This window comes from Dendrobates tinctorius, unplaced genomic scaffold (genome assembly GCF_039654945.1).
Source record: "Dendrobates tinctorius isolate UK_male_01 unplaced genomic scaffold, ASM3965494v1 ptg000246l, whole genome shotgun sequence".
Classification (NCBI taxonomy): domain Eukaryota; kingdom Metazoa; phylum Chordata; class Amphibia; order Anura; family Dendrobatidae; genus Dendrobates; species Dendrobates tinctorius.
Genome location: NW_027361913.1, coordinates 7,779,480 through 7,795,892, shown reverse-complemented (window position 1 = coordinate 7,795,892; position 16,413 = coordinate 7,779,480). Strand labels below are relative to the sequence as shown.

At 45.2% G+C, this 16,413-nt stretch overlaps 1 long non-coding RNA gene across 1 annotated transcript in view; it reads left to right on the top strand.

Annotated features, from left to right (window-relative positions):
- The first annotated feature begins 7,270 nt into the window (after window positions 1-7,270).
- Window positions 7,271-16,413, top strand: part of LOC141063191 (uncharacterized) — a 95,595-nt gene continuing 86,452 nt past the window's right edge. Inside the window, exon 1 of the long non-coding RNA XR_012224836.1 lies at window positions 7,271-7,331. This is a non-coding gene — a long non-coding RNA (uncharacterized lncRNA). The remainder of the gene's footprint in view (window positions 7,332-16,413) is intronic.

Genomic DNA, 16,413 nt, shown 5'->3' with positions numbered 1-16,413 from the left:
ATGGCACAGCTGCCTGTGACCAAAGTGACGAGAGGATAATGGAGATTTTGAATCTCTGCGTACACTTTTGGACACTGGACACTTGTAGATTGTGTGAGGCCCACTGATATCTGAGCGCTATGTGACACGCTCGATGGCACAGCTGCCTGTGACCAAAGTGACGAGAGGATAATGGAGATTTTGAATCTCTGCGTACACTTTTGGACACTGGACACTTGTGGATTGTGTGAGGCCCACTGATATCTGAGCGCTATGTGACACGCTCGATGGCACAGCTGCCTGTGACCAAAGTGACGAGAGGATAATGGAGATTTTGAATCTCTGCGTACACTTTTGGACACTGGACACTTGTGGATTGTATGAGGCCCACTGATATCTGAGCGCTATGTGACACGCTCGATGGCACAGCTGCCTGTGACCAAAGTGACGAGAGGATAATGGAGATTTTGAATCTCTGCGTACACTTTTGGACACTGGACACTTGTGGATTGTGTGAGGCCCACTGATATCTGAGCGCTATGTGACACGCTCGATGGCACAGCTGCCTGTGACCAAAGTGACGAGAGGATAATGGAGATTTTGAATCTCTGCGTACACTTTTGGACACTGGACACTTGTGGATTGTGTGAGGCCCACTGATATCTGAGCGCTATGTGACACGCTCGATGGCACAGCTGCCTTTGACCAAAGTGACGTGAGGATAATGGAGATTTTGAATCTCTGCGTACACTTTTGGACACTGGACACTTGTAGATTGTGTGAGGCCCACTGATATCTGAGCGCTATGTGACACGCTCGATGGCACAGCTGCCTGTGACCAAAGTGACGAGAGGATAATGGAGATTTTGAATCTCTCCGTACACTTTTGGTCACTGGACACTTGTAGATTGTGTGAGGCCCACTGATATCTGAGCGCTATGTGACACGCTCGATGGCACAGCTGCCTGTGACCAAAGTGACGAGAGGATAATGGAGATTTTGAATCTCTGCGTACACTTTTGGACACTGGACACTTGTAGATTGTGTGAGGCCCACTGATATCTGAGCGCTATGTGACACGCTCGATGGCACAGCTGCCTGTGACCAAAGTGACGAGAGGATAATGGAGATTTTGAATCTCTGCGTACACTTTTGGACACTGGACACTTGTGGATTGTGTGAGGCCCACTGATATCTGAGCGCTATGTGACACGCTCGATGGCACAGCTGTGACCAAAGTGACCAGAGGATAAGGGAGATTGGATTGCTTTTAAAAAAGCAGTTTGCAGAGCAGTGGGTAAACAGCAATGCCAGCGTGTCAGGAAGCCTTAGAAGGCAACCCAACAACCAACACCACTGATACACCACAATATAGCCTCCCCTTGCACTGCACACACAGTGACTTGTGTGTTGTGCAGGCCAAATCGCTAGCAGCAGAAGCAGTTCTTTTGTCTTCTTCCCTGCCTAACGCTCTCCCTACAGAATCAGCAGCAACCTCTCCCTATACTAAGATCGGCAGAAGTAAGATGGCGGTCGACGTGCACGCCCTTTTATACCCCCTGTGACGCCCACCAAAGCAAGCCAATCACTTGCATGCCCTTCTGAAAGATGGTGGTGACCCGTGCCTATGTCATCACGTTGCCCACAGTGTCCGTGGATCCTGATTGGCTGAAAAAGAGCGCAAAACAAACTTTTGAAACGCGACTTTGGCGCGTAAGTCGCCGACCTCGTGGCCGACCTCATCCTAGGGTCGGGTTTCGTTTCATGAAACCCGACTTTGCCAAAAGTCGGCGACTTTTGAATTTTTTCGACCCGTTTCGCTCAACTCTAGTGCTGCCTCTCTCTGGCAGCAGGAGGCTATTTAGTGCTCACTGGACCTGGGTCCGGTGTCAGTTATACTCCTGCCCTCGGCTGAGTTAAGTGACCTCTTGTATACGTGTGCCTTGTGCCTGATATCTTGCTTGTTTGTTCGGTTGTGATCTGGTTCTGTCCCTGTTACGAGTTCTGCCTGACCCTCTTGTACTGCGCTACCTCTCGTGTATGACTCTCTGCTTGTGACCCGACTTCTCTCTGCTCGTCCCCTTGGTACCACATCGCCCTCTTGTGTATGACCTTTGGCTCTGTCTGACTACCCGTCTGTTCGTCCCTCCTGTACCTCGTTCGCCCGTACTGTGTGTGACCTCTGTTTTGCCTGACTCTGAGTTGTTGTATGGTGTCCTGTCCTATCTGAATACAGGACGCTAAGCCCCTCCCCCTTGCAGTCACATGACCATAGGTCCCGTGCACATTATTCAGTTTCAGTGTCCGCAGGTCCTATGCATCTTTACTTTCCAGCACTGACTGGACCCTGACACTATTAGCCTGAAGCACGCCTGGTCACCTCTGCTGCCCTGCTCCACAGGTATCTTTTAGCACTGCTTCTGTTCTCAGGACACGCGCACTGGCTCTATGAGCAAGTGCAGTGCGGTGTCTCTGACATTATAACTGACCCATACCATTTTTTTTTCTCTGCTCCCATTCACCTGTGTGTGTGATGGATCCTGTGCACACTCTTTCTGAGCAGGTTAAGCATCTGACGCAGATGTCTCAGAAACTCTTTGGAGAACAAAGAGTCCTGGCTCAGTCTCAGCAGCTGATCGCCGACACTGTGCAGGGGGTTCTTTCATTGGGGGATCGGGATGTTACATTAATTTCCCCTGAGTCTCCAGTGAAGTTACCAGATACCTTTTCTGGAGATAAAAATGACTTCAGAGTGTTCAAGGAGGGCTGTAAGCTTTTTTTTTTCCTTAAGACCACACTCTTCTGGGGATGAAAGTCAGAGAGTGGGGGTCATTATGTCTCTGTTAAGGGGAGCCCCCCAAGCTTGGGCTTTCTCCCTTCCTACCACGGCCCCTGAGCGTATGACTGTGGATGCATTTTTTGAGGCCCTGGGGCATATTTATGATGAGCCTGATCGGGTGCGTATGGCTGAGGACAGGCTGATGAATGTTTGCCAGGGGAAACACTCAGCCGAGTGGTTTTGCTCAGAGTTCAGACGCTGGGCTGCTGAGGTCTGCTGGAACGACGCTGCTCTCCGGGGGTTGTTCCGCAGAGGCCTGTCTGAGCATCTGAAAGACGCCTTGGCTCTCCACCCCCCACCTGATGCCCTGGAGGAAGCTATGACACAGGCCGTCCGAATGGATCGCAGGTTACGGGCAAGGGGAGTGATACAAACCGAGACATCATTGTTCTCCCAAGGAAGGGGAGCCAGTTCTTCACTGAAAATCACGGCGATGGGAACCATCAACCGTAAGGAGGAAGAAAGGAGGCAACAGCACGTGAGAAAATGCTGTGTTCACAGTGGCGAGTCTGGACATGGGAAAAAGGATTGCCCCTCCCGGCCACTAACCAACAAACGACTGAGCCCGGGTGATTATCGTGGAGGTCACCCAGGCTCTCAGGTACCCTTTTCTGCATTTTCTAAAATGTCATTCCAAGTGGAACTTTGTTGTGGGGGTGTCTCCACATCCACAACTGCCTTCGTGGATTGCGGTTCATCATTGAACTTTATTGACTCTGACTTGGTGGCCAGGTGTAAGTTAGGGACAGTTAGGTTGGAGACTCCGATTCACCTTGTTGCTATTGACAAAACACCACTGGGTAAGAATGACATTGTGTTTTGTACTGAAGAGTTTCTCCTTAAAGTGAGTTCCTTACATCAGGAACGTATTTCATGTTTTGTAATGAACAACCTGCCTGCGGGACTGGTGTTGGGGTTCCCCTGGTTACAGCTGCATAATCCTGTGATTAATTGGGAATCTCGGGATATTGTTAAATGGGGTCCCTATTGCTCTGAGAAATGTCTTGTTTCTGTGTCTGTGTCGTCCGTGGGTCTAGAAGGCATTCCGGAGTGCCTGATAGATTATACTGACGTTTTCTCCGAAAAAGAGGCTGAGGTTTTACCACCACACCGCCCATTTGATTGTGCCATTGACCTGGTTCCAGGTGCTAAATTGCCCAAAGCCCGCCTGTATAACCTCTCGGGTCCGGAAGGGGCTGCGATGAAGGAATATATTTCTGAGAGCCTCCGTAAGGGACATATTCGTCCTTCTGTTTCTCCTGTGGCTGGTGGGTTCTTTTTTGTAAAAAAAAGACGGTGGTTTGCGCCCATGCCTCGATTTTCGTGAGTTAAATAAAATAACTGTGAGGAATACTTATCCCCTTCCACTTATTCCTGATTTATACAATCAGTTGTCCGGAGCTAAGTGGTTTTCGAAATTAGACCTACGGGAAGCGTATAACCTTATCCGAGTCCGGGATGGAGATGAATGGAAGACCGCCTTTCTCACTACTGAAGGGGTGTTTGAAAATTTGGTCATGCCCTTCGGCCTGACCAACGCTCCAGCGGTCTTCCAAAATTTCATAAATCATGTGTTCTCCGATTTGATTGGACGTTTTATGGTGGTGTATTTGGATGACATTTTAATCTACTCGCCTGATAAACAGACTCACATTGGTCATGTTCGGGCAGTTCTCCAAAGGCTCAGGGAGAACTGTCTGTTTGCTAAACTTGAAAAATGTTTATTTTTTGTTCAGGAACTGTCCTTTCTGGGGTTCATCGTGTCTGCTGAAGGGTATCGCATGAATCCTAATAAGGTGCAGGCCATTCTCGAGTGGGTTCAACCATGTGATTTGAAGGGTCTGCAACGTTTCCTAGGGTTCGCTAATTATTATCGGAAATTTATAAGGGGGTTCTCACAGGTGGTTAAACCCCTCACAGACATGACTCAAAAGGGGGCCGATATCAAGAATTGGTCAACCGCAGCGGTAGCGGCATTTCAGTTTTTGAAAAAATGTTTCATGTCGGCCCCGGTTCTTATCCAACCGGACCCCTCTGAACCATTTATTGTTGAGGTAGATGCCTCAGAGGTGGGGGTGGGGGCGGTATTGTCCCAGGGACCCGCCACTTTGACCAATTTAAGACCTTGCGCCTTTTTCTCAAAGAAGTTCTCTCCGGCAGAGAGAAACTATGATGTGGGGAATCGGGAACTTCTGGCCGTAAAATTGGCTTTTGCAGAATGGAGGCATTTTTTGGAGGGGGCTGTCCATCCTATAACGGTAATCACTGACCACAAAAACCTAGCTTACATCGAGTCTGCTAAAAGGTTGACTCCCAGACAGGCTAGATGGTCACTTTTTTTTTTTCTCGATTCAACTTCTTGATCACTTTCCGACCAGGATCCAAGAGTATCAGAGCGGATGCGTTGTCACGCAGTCTAGATCCGGTGTCCCCCCCGGAACCTCCATCCTCCATTCTTCAGCCTGGGGTGGTGGTGGCAGAGATTTCTAATGTGTTGGAACGAGAGATTTGAGAAGCCCAGGCTCTTGCACCTCCAGCTAAGCCGGTGGATAAACTTTATGTGCCAGCTCAGTTTCGTCTCAAGGTCCTCCAGGAGTTCCATGACTCAGTTCTGGGTGGACATCCAGGGATCTCAGCGACCCGGAAGGCCATTGCTAGAATTTTCTGGTGGTCTTCTTTAGCCTCTGATGTTGGGGAGTATGTGTCTGCGTGTGAGGTTTGTGCCCGTGCGAAAACTCCCCATAAACGGCCGGCCAGGGAATTGGTACCACTGCTACCACTGCCAATTCCTGAGAGACCATGGACTCATCTGTCCATGGATTTCATCACCAACCTTCCCCCTTCCAAGGGTAATACCGTGGTCTGGGTCGTAGTGGACAGGTTTAGTAAGCAGGCACATTTTGTACCTTTGGCAGCTCTACCTAATGCGGAAACATTGTCCAGATTGTTTGTGGAGCATGTGGTGCGGTTGCATGGGGTACCCCTGAATGTGGTGTCTGATAGGGGAGTGCAATTTGTGTCCAGATTTTGGAGAGCTTTTTGTAGGAGGTTGGGTATTAGTCTGTCCTTTTCATCCGCCTACCATCCAGAGACTAATGGGCAGACTGAGCGGACCAATCAGTCTCTGGAGCAAATTCTGCGTTGTTTGACCTCAGCCCGACAGGATGATTGGTGTTCTGTGTTACCATTGGCTGAGTTTGCTTTTAACAACCGCACTAACCAGTCTATGGGTACATCTCCTTTTTTTTTGCAATTATGGGTTTCATCCTCATTTTGGAGAATTTTCCCACTTGAATTCTGGGTGTCCTGGGGCGGACGAGTCGATCCAGCGGTTGGGGGAGGTATGGCGGGAGGTCCAGAATAACATTACGAAGGCCCAGGACAAATTTAAATTTTTTGCGGACAAAAAACGATCCGTGGGTCCAGTGTTTCAGGTCGGGGATAAGGTATGGTTATCCACCAAAAATATAAGGCTCAAGGTCCCCTCTGCGAAGCTTGGACCCAAGTTTATAGGTCCCTATGTAATTACCGAAGCAGTTAACCCGGTGGCTTTTCGGTTGCAGCTCCCGCCATCTCTGCGGATCCCAAATGTTTTCCATAAGGCCCTTTTGAAACCTGTGAGGTCCAGTGGGGAGGGATCATCATCTTCCCCGACACCGGTTCTGGTAGATGGGCAGGCTGAGTACGAGGTGGAACGAATTGTCGACTCCAGGTTGGTCCGTCGCGCCCTTCAGTATTTGATACATTGGAAGGGCTACGGTCCTGAGGAATGCTCGTGGGTTCCTGCTCGATCAGTTCATGCGGATCGGTTGATCCGAGCCTTTCACGCCAAGTACCCTGAGAGACCTGGGGGTCCGGTGGCCCCTCATTGAGAGGAGGGTACTGTCATGATCCAGGACGGGATTTCGCTTTGACCCGTCCTGGTTAGACTAGGGGTTAATTGTGCTGCCTCTCTCTGACAGCAGGAGGCTATTTAGTGCTCACTGGACCTGGGTCCGGTGTCAGTTATACTCCTGCCCTCGGCTGAGTTAAGTGACCTCTTGTATACGTGTGCCTTGTGCCTGATATCTTGCTTGTTTGTTCGGTTGTGATCTGGTTCTGTCCCTGTTACGAGTTCTGCCTGACCCTCTTGTACTGCGCTACCTCTCGTGTATGACTCTCTGCTTGGGACCCGACTTCTCTCTGCTCGTCCCCTTGGTACCACATCGCCCTCTTGTGTATGACCTTTGGCTCTGTCTGACTACCCGTCTGTTCGTCCCTCCTGTACCTCGTTCGCCCGTACTGTGTGTGACCTCTGTTTTGCCTGACTCTGAGTTGTTGTATGGTGTCCTGTCCTATCTGAATACAGGACGCTAAGCCCCTCCCCCTTGCAGTCACATGACCATAGGTCCCGTGCACATTAATCAGTTTCAGTGTCCGCAGGTCCTATGCATCTTTACTTTCCAGCACTGACTGGACCCTGACACTATTAGCCTGAAGCACGCCTGGTCACCTCTGCTGCCCTGCTCCCCAGGTATCTTTTAGCACTGCTTCTGTTCTCAGGACACGCGCACTGGCTCTATGAGCAAGTGCAGTGCGGTGTCTCTGACACTGGCTATGGGGGAAAAGCAAAAAACAGGCATTACAGCATGCTAGGAAAGTGACCAAGGTCTCATGTGCATCTACACACTTGACCTCTACTATGGCTCTATTTCCTATGTTACATGGTTCATGCTCCTTTTTTTTGCAGGATACTAGGTTACTTCCATCTTTTGCAAAGTGGGTTTGAGGGATTTCCGATAACCAATGGATGGTGGAGCTACTTCCAAGGCACTCTAGCTTGGAAGATATATATTTCTCCTTCTGGATTGGCTGGACCTTGTTTAGGAGGACTCCATCATTTAAATCACGGGTCAAATATTGTGAACCATATCGTCTTTCTCTTATATATCGGGCCATCTAAAAAACATCCACGCCTTTTCCCTTCACCAATTCCCTTACACATGTTTTGCTATGCACATGTTTTATTTCCTTTGTGTGAATTGGAGCAACACATCCCACTGAACACCTGTGGAGAGATTTTAAAATTGCTGCTAGTGTGAATAAAGGCGGAATGAAGGATCAAGCTTTCACATTAATCAGACTGCTTTAACTCCACACAATATAAACAGAACGCAGAATACCCAGCTCTGTAAACTTCACAGACAGGTAGTGCAAAAGGGTTGAGCTTGCTCTTTAACTGAACTGTGCTAACTAGAGTTGAGCGACTTTTGGTTTTTTAGGGTCGAGTTTCGTTTCATGAAACCCGACTTTTCCAAAAGTCGGGTCGAGCAAAATCAGCCGACTATAGGGAAAAGTCGGTGGTCCGACCGAAACACGAAACCCAATGTAAGTCACTGGGGAATTAAAGTCGGCAGTGAGAGGAGGACAGGAAACACACCAACAGTGCCCATTTGAATGCCAAAAGCATCAATTCTTATTACTTAAGCTTGTCAACCTTAATTTACTTCATAATACTAGTTACGCACTGAAAAATGGAGGTTATTTGGCTACAGTTGTGGGGGGGTAGGGCTGGCTCCAGGTTTTCGTGGGCCCAGGGCCAAAGAGCGCCCCTTTAACACATACCACAACTCATGATGCTCCGATACGGCAGAGAAATAGCAGTATAGTACAATGAAAAATACTTCACTTCTTACATCTCATGACTGATATCCATTTTAAATTCTTCAATACCTCCAAAAACGGACAGTACATAACTCCATACAGTATTGTGGCCGGCGCTTAGTGCGCTATACAGAGTAATGAGGCCCATATATTTCTCCATATGGAATCATTGATCCCATATAATGTTTCAAACTGTATATGATGAGCTCCACATAATGCTATAGTATATGTTGGTCCCAATGGATGAAGCTCCACTGTCTTATGGGCCCAAATAATGCAGGTGTGAAAAATGTCACTATAGGACAGGGGAGATGTAGAATTTCTGAAAACACTTGTGGACACTGTTGGATTGTGTGAGGCCCAGTGAATATCACACCGCTATGTCACAGTCTCTATGTCGCAGGTGTGAAAAATGTCACTATAGGACAGGGGAGATGGGGAATTTCTGAACACACTTGTGGACACTGTTGGATTGTGTGAGGCCCAGTGAATGTCACACCGCTATGTCACAGTCTCAATGTCGCAGGTGTGAAAAATGTCACTATAGGACAGGGGAGATGTAGAATTTCTGAACACACTTGTGGACACTGTTGGATTGTGTGAGGCCCAGTGAATATCACACCGCTATGTCACAGTCTCTATGTCGCAGGTGTGAAACATGTCACTATAGGACAGGGGAGATGTAGAATTTCTGAACACACTTGTGGACACTGTTGGTTTGTATGAGGCCCAGTGAATATCAAACCGCTATGTCACAGTCTCAATGTTGCAGGTGTGAAAAATGTCACTATAGGACAGGGGAGATGGAGAATTTCTGAACACACTTGTGGACACTGTTGGATTGTGTGAGGCCCAGTGAATATCACACCACTATGTCACAGGCTCAATGTCGCAGGTGTGAAAAATGTCACTATAGGACAGGGGAGATGTAGAATTTCTGAACACACTTGTGGACACTGTTGGATTGTGTGAGGCCCAGTGAATAAAACACCACTATGTCACAGTCTCAATGTCGCAGGTGTGAAAAATGTCACTATAGGACAGGGGAGATGTAGAATTTCTGAACACACTTGTGGACACTGTTGGATTGTGTGAAGCCCAGTGAATATCAAACTGTTATGTCACAGTCTCAATGTCGCAGGTGTGAAAAATGTCACTATAGGACAGGGGAGATGTAGAATTTCTGAACACACTTGTGGACACTGTTGGATTGTGTGAGGCCCAGTGAATTTCACACCGCTATGTCACAGGCTCAATGTCGTAGGTGTGAAAAACGTCACTATAGGACAGGGGAGATGGAGAATTTCTGAACACACTTGTGGACACTGTTGGATTGTGTGAGGCCCAGTGAATATCACACCGCTATGTCACAGTCTCAATGTCGCAGGTGTGAAAAATGTCACTATAGGACAGGGGAGATGTAGAATTTCTGAACACACTTGTGGACACTGTTGGATTGTGTGAGGCCCAGTGAATATCACACCGCTATGTCACAGGCTCAATGTCGCAGGTGTGAAAAATGTCACTATAGGACAGGGGAGATGTAGAATTTCTGAACACACTTGTGGACACTGTTGGATTGTGTGAGGCCCAGTGAATAAAACACCACTATGTCACAGTCTCAATGTCGCAGGTGTGAAAAATGTCACTATAGGACAGGGGAGATGTAGAATTTCTGAACACACTTGTGGACACTGTTGGATTGTGTGAAGCCCAGTGAATATCAAACTGTTATGTCACAGTCTCAATGTCGCAGGTGTGAAAAATGTCACTATAGGACAGGGGAGATGTAGAATTTCTGAACACACTTGTGGACACTGTTGGATTGTGTGAGGCCCAGTGAATTTCACACCGCTATGTCACAGGCTCAATGTCGTAGGTGTGAAAAATGTCACTATAGGACAGGGGAGATGTAGAATTTCTGAACACACTTGTGGACACTGTTGGATTGTGTGAGGCCCAGTGAATATCACACCGCTATGTCACAGTCTCAATGTCGCAGGTGTGAAAAATGTCACTATAGGACAGGGGAGATGTAGAATTTCTGAACACACTTGTGGACACGGTTGGATCGTGTGAGGCCCAGTGAATATCACACCGCTATGTCACAGGCTCAATGTCGTAGGTGTGAAAAACGTCACTATAGGACAGGGGAGATGGAGAATTTCTGAACACACTTGTGGACACTGTTGGATTGTGTGAGGCCCAGTGAATATCACACCGCTATGTCACAGTCTCAATGTCGCAGGTGTGAAAAATGTCACTATAGGACAGGGGAGATGTAGAATTTCTGAACACACTTGTGGACACTGTTGGATTGTGTGAGGCCCAGTGAATATCACACCGCTATGTCACAGGCAGAAATTGGCTAGTGTATGACAAACTACAAGGTGTATATAGAATTGGGCAGAATAAGAATCTCCCTAGAGTGTAGGTCTGTAAGAACGGAACAAGTCCTCGACTTATCCTTAGAGTCACACACAGATAGCTTCACTGTGGCCGTGATAACAGCCATTACACGGTACTGAGAGAGGATCGTGCACGTACACCGCTGTCCGGTGTCCGTAAAATTGTCAAGCTCCGTGTTTTTTAAGTATACGGACTGACACACGCTGTCTCTCTATAGTTTTGAATGTGATCAAACAGCAAATATACTTAACTGTTTGAAAAGCAGACAAAACTAGAAGGTGTAGGTCTGTAAGTACGGAACATGTCCTCGACTTATTCTTACAGAGTGACACACAGATAGCTTCGCTGTGGCCGTGATAACAGCCGTTACACGGTACTGAGAGAGGAGCGTGCACGTGCACTGCTGTCCGGTGTCCGTAAAATTGTCAAGCTCCATGTTTCTTAAGTATACGGACTGACAGACGCTGTCTCTCTATAGTTTTGAATGTGATCAAACAGCAAATATACTTAACTGTTTGAAAACCAGACAAAACTAGAAGGTGGAGGTCTGTAAGAACGGAACATGTCCTCGACTTATTCTTACAGAGTCACACACAGATAGCTTCACTGTGGCCGTGATAACAGCCGCTGCACGGTACTGTGTGAGGAGCATACACCGCTGCATGGTGTGAAAAAATGCATGCTCAGTACCTCACCAGGACAAAAATAAAAAATTTGGATTGCTTTTAAAAAAGCAGTTTGCAGAACAGTGGGAAAACAGCAATGCAGCTCTCAGGAAGCCTTATAAGGCAGCCTAACAACCAACACAGCTGATCCAGCAAAATATAGCCTCCACTTGCACTGCACACACAGTGACTGGTGTGTTGTACAGGCAAAATCGCTAGCAGCAGAAGCAGTTTTTGGTGTCTTCTTCCCTGTCTAATGCTCTCCCTACAGAATCAGCAGCAGCTCTCCCTATTCTGAGATCAGCATGAGTAACATGGCGGTCGGCGTGCACGCCCTTTTATACCCCCTGTGACGCCCCCCCAAAGCAAGCCAATCACTTGCATGCCCTTCTCAAAGATGGTGGTGACCCCTGCCTGTCATCACGTCGCCCACAGTGTCCGTGGATCCTGATTGGCTGAAAAAGGGCAGAAAACAAACTTTTGAAAAGCGACTTTGGCGCTAAAGTCGCCGAGCTCATGGCCGACCTCACCCTAGGGTCGGGTTTTGTTTCATGAAACCCGACTTCACCAAAAGTCGGCGACTTTTGAAATTTTTCAACCCGTTTCGCTCAACTCTACTCTCTCTCTCTCTCTTGAACTTAGATAGCCCATCGGGGACAGTGCCAACAATGTCTGTAAAGCACTGTTGAATTATTAGCACTGTATAAATGAGTAAAATAAATGAATAATTAAATTCTTCTAGGAGCACTTGACACATCTGGAGGGTTGCCTGTGGTGGAAGATGTCAAACATGTTTCGCGAACGTCTAATCGTTCGGAGAATTGAACTGAACAATGAAAGGTTAATTAGAAGGATCATGATTAAATAGTGCTTCTTGTATAAAAAGACATAGAACATGCTAGAAATAGTAAACCAAATCAGGAATAAAGAAACTCATCTTCAGAGAAATATATTTAATCTCTTATTGACACATTGGTAAAGCTTAGACATGACCTCAGAATGGTTTGAATAGCAGGCTAAGACAAAAATTTCACAAAACTGAAAACATCAAGCTATTGAGCTTGTGGCCAAAAAGTATGGTGTATACAATCAAAGAAAAAAAATTGATATCCTGTTAAAAATTCCAAGATATAAAATCCCCAGCATTTAGCCAATATCTTCTGTTCCTTTCATGCTAAACTATGTAATTTGAAAGATGATACTTCTGTCAAGCAACCCTCTACAGAGGTGATTAAATAGTTTTTGGCAGAGGTTAACCTCTCAATAGAGTTGAGCAACTTTAGTCGGATCGGGTTTCATGAAACAAAATTTATTTCAGATGAAACTGGTCCAACTTGGGCAAAAAAAGTCAGAGTTTTGTCCGAAACCCGACCCCAATGCAAGTCAATGGGGAATAAAAGTCGGCATTGAGTGGATGAATGTCATCCGCTCAATGCCGACTTTTATTCCCCATTGACTTGCATTGGGGTCGGGTTTCGGACGAAACTCCGACTTTCTTTGCCCAAGTCGGACCAGTTTCATCTGAAACAAATTTTGTTTCATGAAACCCGATCCGACTAAAGTCGCTCAACTCTACCTCTCAACAATCTCTCAGCAACACTTAGAACAGCTTAATTCTCCAATATCTGTTGCTGACGTTATGCAAACTATTAATCTCCAAAGAAAAAACTATGCCCCTGGGCCTGGTGACTTTCATAATGAATATTACCAAATCTTTAAGGACTTGTATCCCTCTCTCGTGAAGATCTTTGGCACTGCTATGCTCAAAGGATCTCTTTGTCTGCTTTAGCCATCTTTTATAACAGTTTGAAAATCAGGCAAACCACAGACATCTCCAGACAGCTTTGAGAAAAAGCAAGATACTGTTCGAAATGCGTTGCTTGTTACTCACAACCATGTGACTATTTTACTGGATATTTTGGACTTGCTTTTATTCACAATAAATTGGAATTTTTGAAGCTGGATTTTTTTTCTCTTTTTTGCTTACTACTACACGTGATGACTACACGATATCCGTGCTTCCTCACAGCACATGCCTAACAGATGAGCTGGTTTTTTTTCATTTTTTTCTTTGCCTGTTCAATATCCAGACAGTATCCTCCCATTTGACTTCTGAATTGTGATCTGATGGCTATAAATAAAAATTAGTTGGGTTTTAATAATACTTGTAGGAGACAGGCTGCAGAAGGCACAATACATATCATTATTTTGATAGCAGGAGTGGTTCACTCTTGGATGTCTTCTCTGCTTCTTACCTTGTACGTAGATAAAATCCATTGCCACATTGCTTTCTCTGCTCTAATTAAATTTGGTTTCTCGGTCCCTGTAATAAGGATGATCCATGCCTTACATAGTACTCTCTCAGCTACAGTATTAGTAATTATAGCTATGTCAAGATTCTAATATTTCATAGCACTCTCCATGGATGTCCATTATATGCTTTGCTATTTACACTGGTCATGAAACTTTGTGCTGAAATTATAAGAAATATTATTAATATAAGAAGAATCCCAATCGGTCTTAGACAAACATACTTTAGGTTTCTTCGCAGATTACATTATTCTGACACTGACCAACCCTCTTCATTATCATAAAGGAGTTCTCAAATTACCAATAGATTTGATAAGATGTCTTACTGCAAGATCAGGGATAATGAGTCCCAAATACTAGGGAGAAATATCAAGCCCAAAAGCAAAAATGGAATAGAATCAGAGTTAGTTTATTTATGGGAGATAAAAGCAATTCCATATTTGGGAATCAATCTTATATTTTTACAATTTTATACTTATCCAAATCGAACCTAGTTCCCTTCCCTGTCCTCTCCATTAAGAAATGAATAGTCTTGCACATTTTGAATATTGTTGGAATGGCTAGGGAAAATGATTCTTTACAAAATGGTAATCTTTGTCAAACTGTACTACTTTTTTCATACATTATATATCTCAATAGACTTGTCTCTTATCCTCAAAGTAATGCTTTCCAAGAAGTACAGTCATATGTTAAAGTTTGGGCACCCCTATTAATGTTAACCTTTTTTCTTTATAACAATTTTGGTTTTTGCAACAGCTATTTCAGTTTCATATATCTAATAACTGATGGACTCAGTTATATTTCTGGATTCAAATGAGGTTTATTGTACTAACAGAAAATGTGCAATCTGCATTTAAACAAAATTTGACCGGTGCAAAAGTATGGGCACCTCAACATAAAAGTGACATTAATATTTTGTAGATCCTCCTTTTGCAAAAATAACAGCCTCTAGTCGCTTCCTGTAGCTTTTAATGAGTTCCTGGATCCTGGATGAAGGTATTTGTGACCATTCCTGTTTACAAAACAATTCCAGTTCAGTTAAGTTTGATGGTCGCCGAGCATGGACAGCCCGCTTCAAATCATCTCACAGATGTTCAATGATATTCAGGTCTGGGGACTGGGATGGCCATTCCAGAACATTGTAATTGTTCCTCTGCATGAATGCCTGAGTAGATTTGGAGCGGCGTTTTGGATCATTGTCTTGCTGAAATATCTATCCCCTGCGTAACTTCAACTTCGTCACTGATTCTTGCTCATTATTGTCAAGAATCTGCTGATACTGAGTTGAATCCATGCGACCCTCAACTTTAACAAGATTCCCGTTGCCGGCATTGGCCACACAGCCCCAAAGCATGATTGAACCTCCACCAAATTTTACTGTGGGTAGCAAGTGTTTTTCTTGGAATGATGTATTTTTTAGTCTCCATGCATAACGCCTTTTTGTATGACCAAACAACTCAATCTTTGTTTCATCAGTCCACAGGACCTTCTTCCAAAATGTAACTGGCTTGTCCAAATGTGCTTTTGCATACCTCAGGCGACCTGTTTGTGGCATGCTTGCAGAAACGGCTTCTTTCGCATCACTCTCCCATACAGCTTCTCCTTGTGCAAAGTGCGCTGTATTGTTGACCGATGCACAGTGACACCATCTGCAGCAAGATGATGCTGCAGGTCTTTGGAGGTGGTCTGTGGATTGTCCTTGACTGTTCTCACCATTCTTCTTCTCTGCCTTTCTGATATTTTTCTTGGCCTGCCACTTCTGGGCTTAACAAGAACTGTACCTGTGTTCTTCAATTTCCTTACTATGTTCCTCACAGTGGAAACTGACAGGTTAAATCTCTGAGACAACTTTTTGTATCCTTCCCCTGAAAAGCTATGTTGAATAATCTTTGTTTTCAGATCATTTGAGAGTTGTTTTGAGGAGCCCATGATGCCACTCTTCATAGGAGAATCAAATAGAACTACTTGCAAGTGGCCACCTTAAATACCTTTTCTCATGATTTGATACACCTGGCTATAAAGTTCAAAGCTCAATGAGGTTACAAAACCAATTTAGTGCTTCAGGAAGTCAGTAAAAAGTAGTTAGGAGTGTTCAAATCAAGAAAATGAAAAGGGTGCCCATACTTTTGCACCGGTCAAATTTTGTTTAAATGCAGATTGCACATTTTCTGTTAGTACAATAAACCTCATTTGACTCCAGAAATATAACTGAGTCCATCAGTTATTAGATATATGAAACTGAAATAGCTGTTGCAAAAAACAAAATTGTTATAAAGAAAAAAGGTTAACATTAATAGGGGTGCCCAAAGTTTAACATATGACTGTATCATTTCTCCTTGCAGAGATTGACATGCTAAGCATGTCAAGATGAGGAGACTTAAAGCCACAATGCTCCTCTGGGAAATATGCTAATTGTCTCTTCAGAGAGGAAGAGGACTAGAACTCTAGTGCCACCTATTGGAAGTAGCAATCCTAAATCCTTTAACGAGCCTGGTTACATGACTTAGGATAAAAGCCAAGTTAAGATTCTTGCTTGGCTTTTATCCTAAGTCATGTAACAAGGCTCGT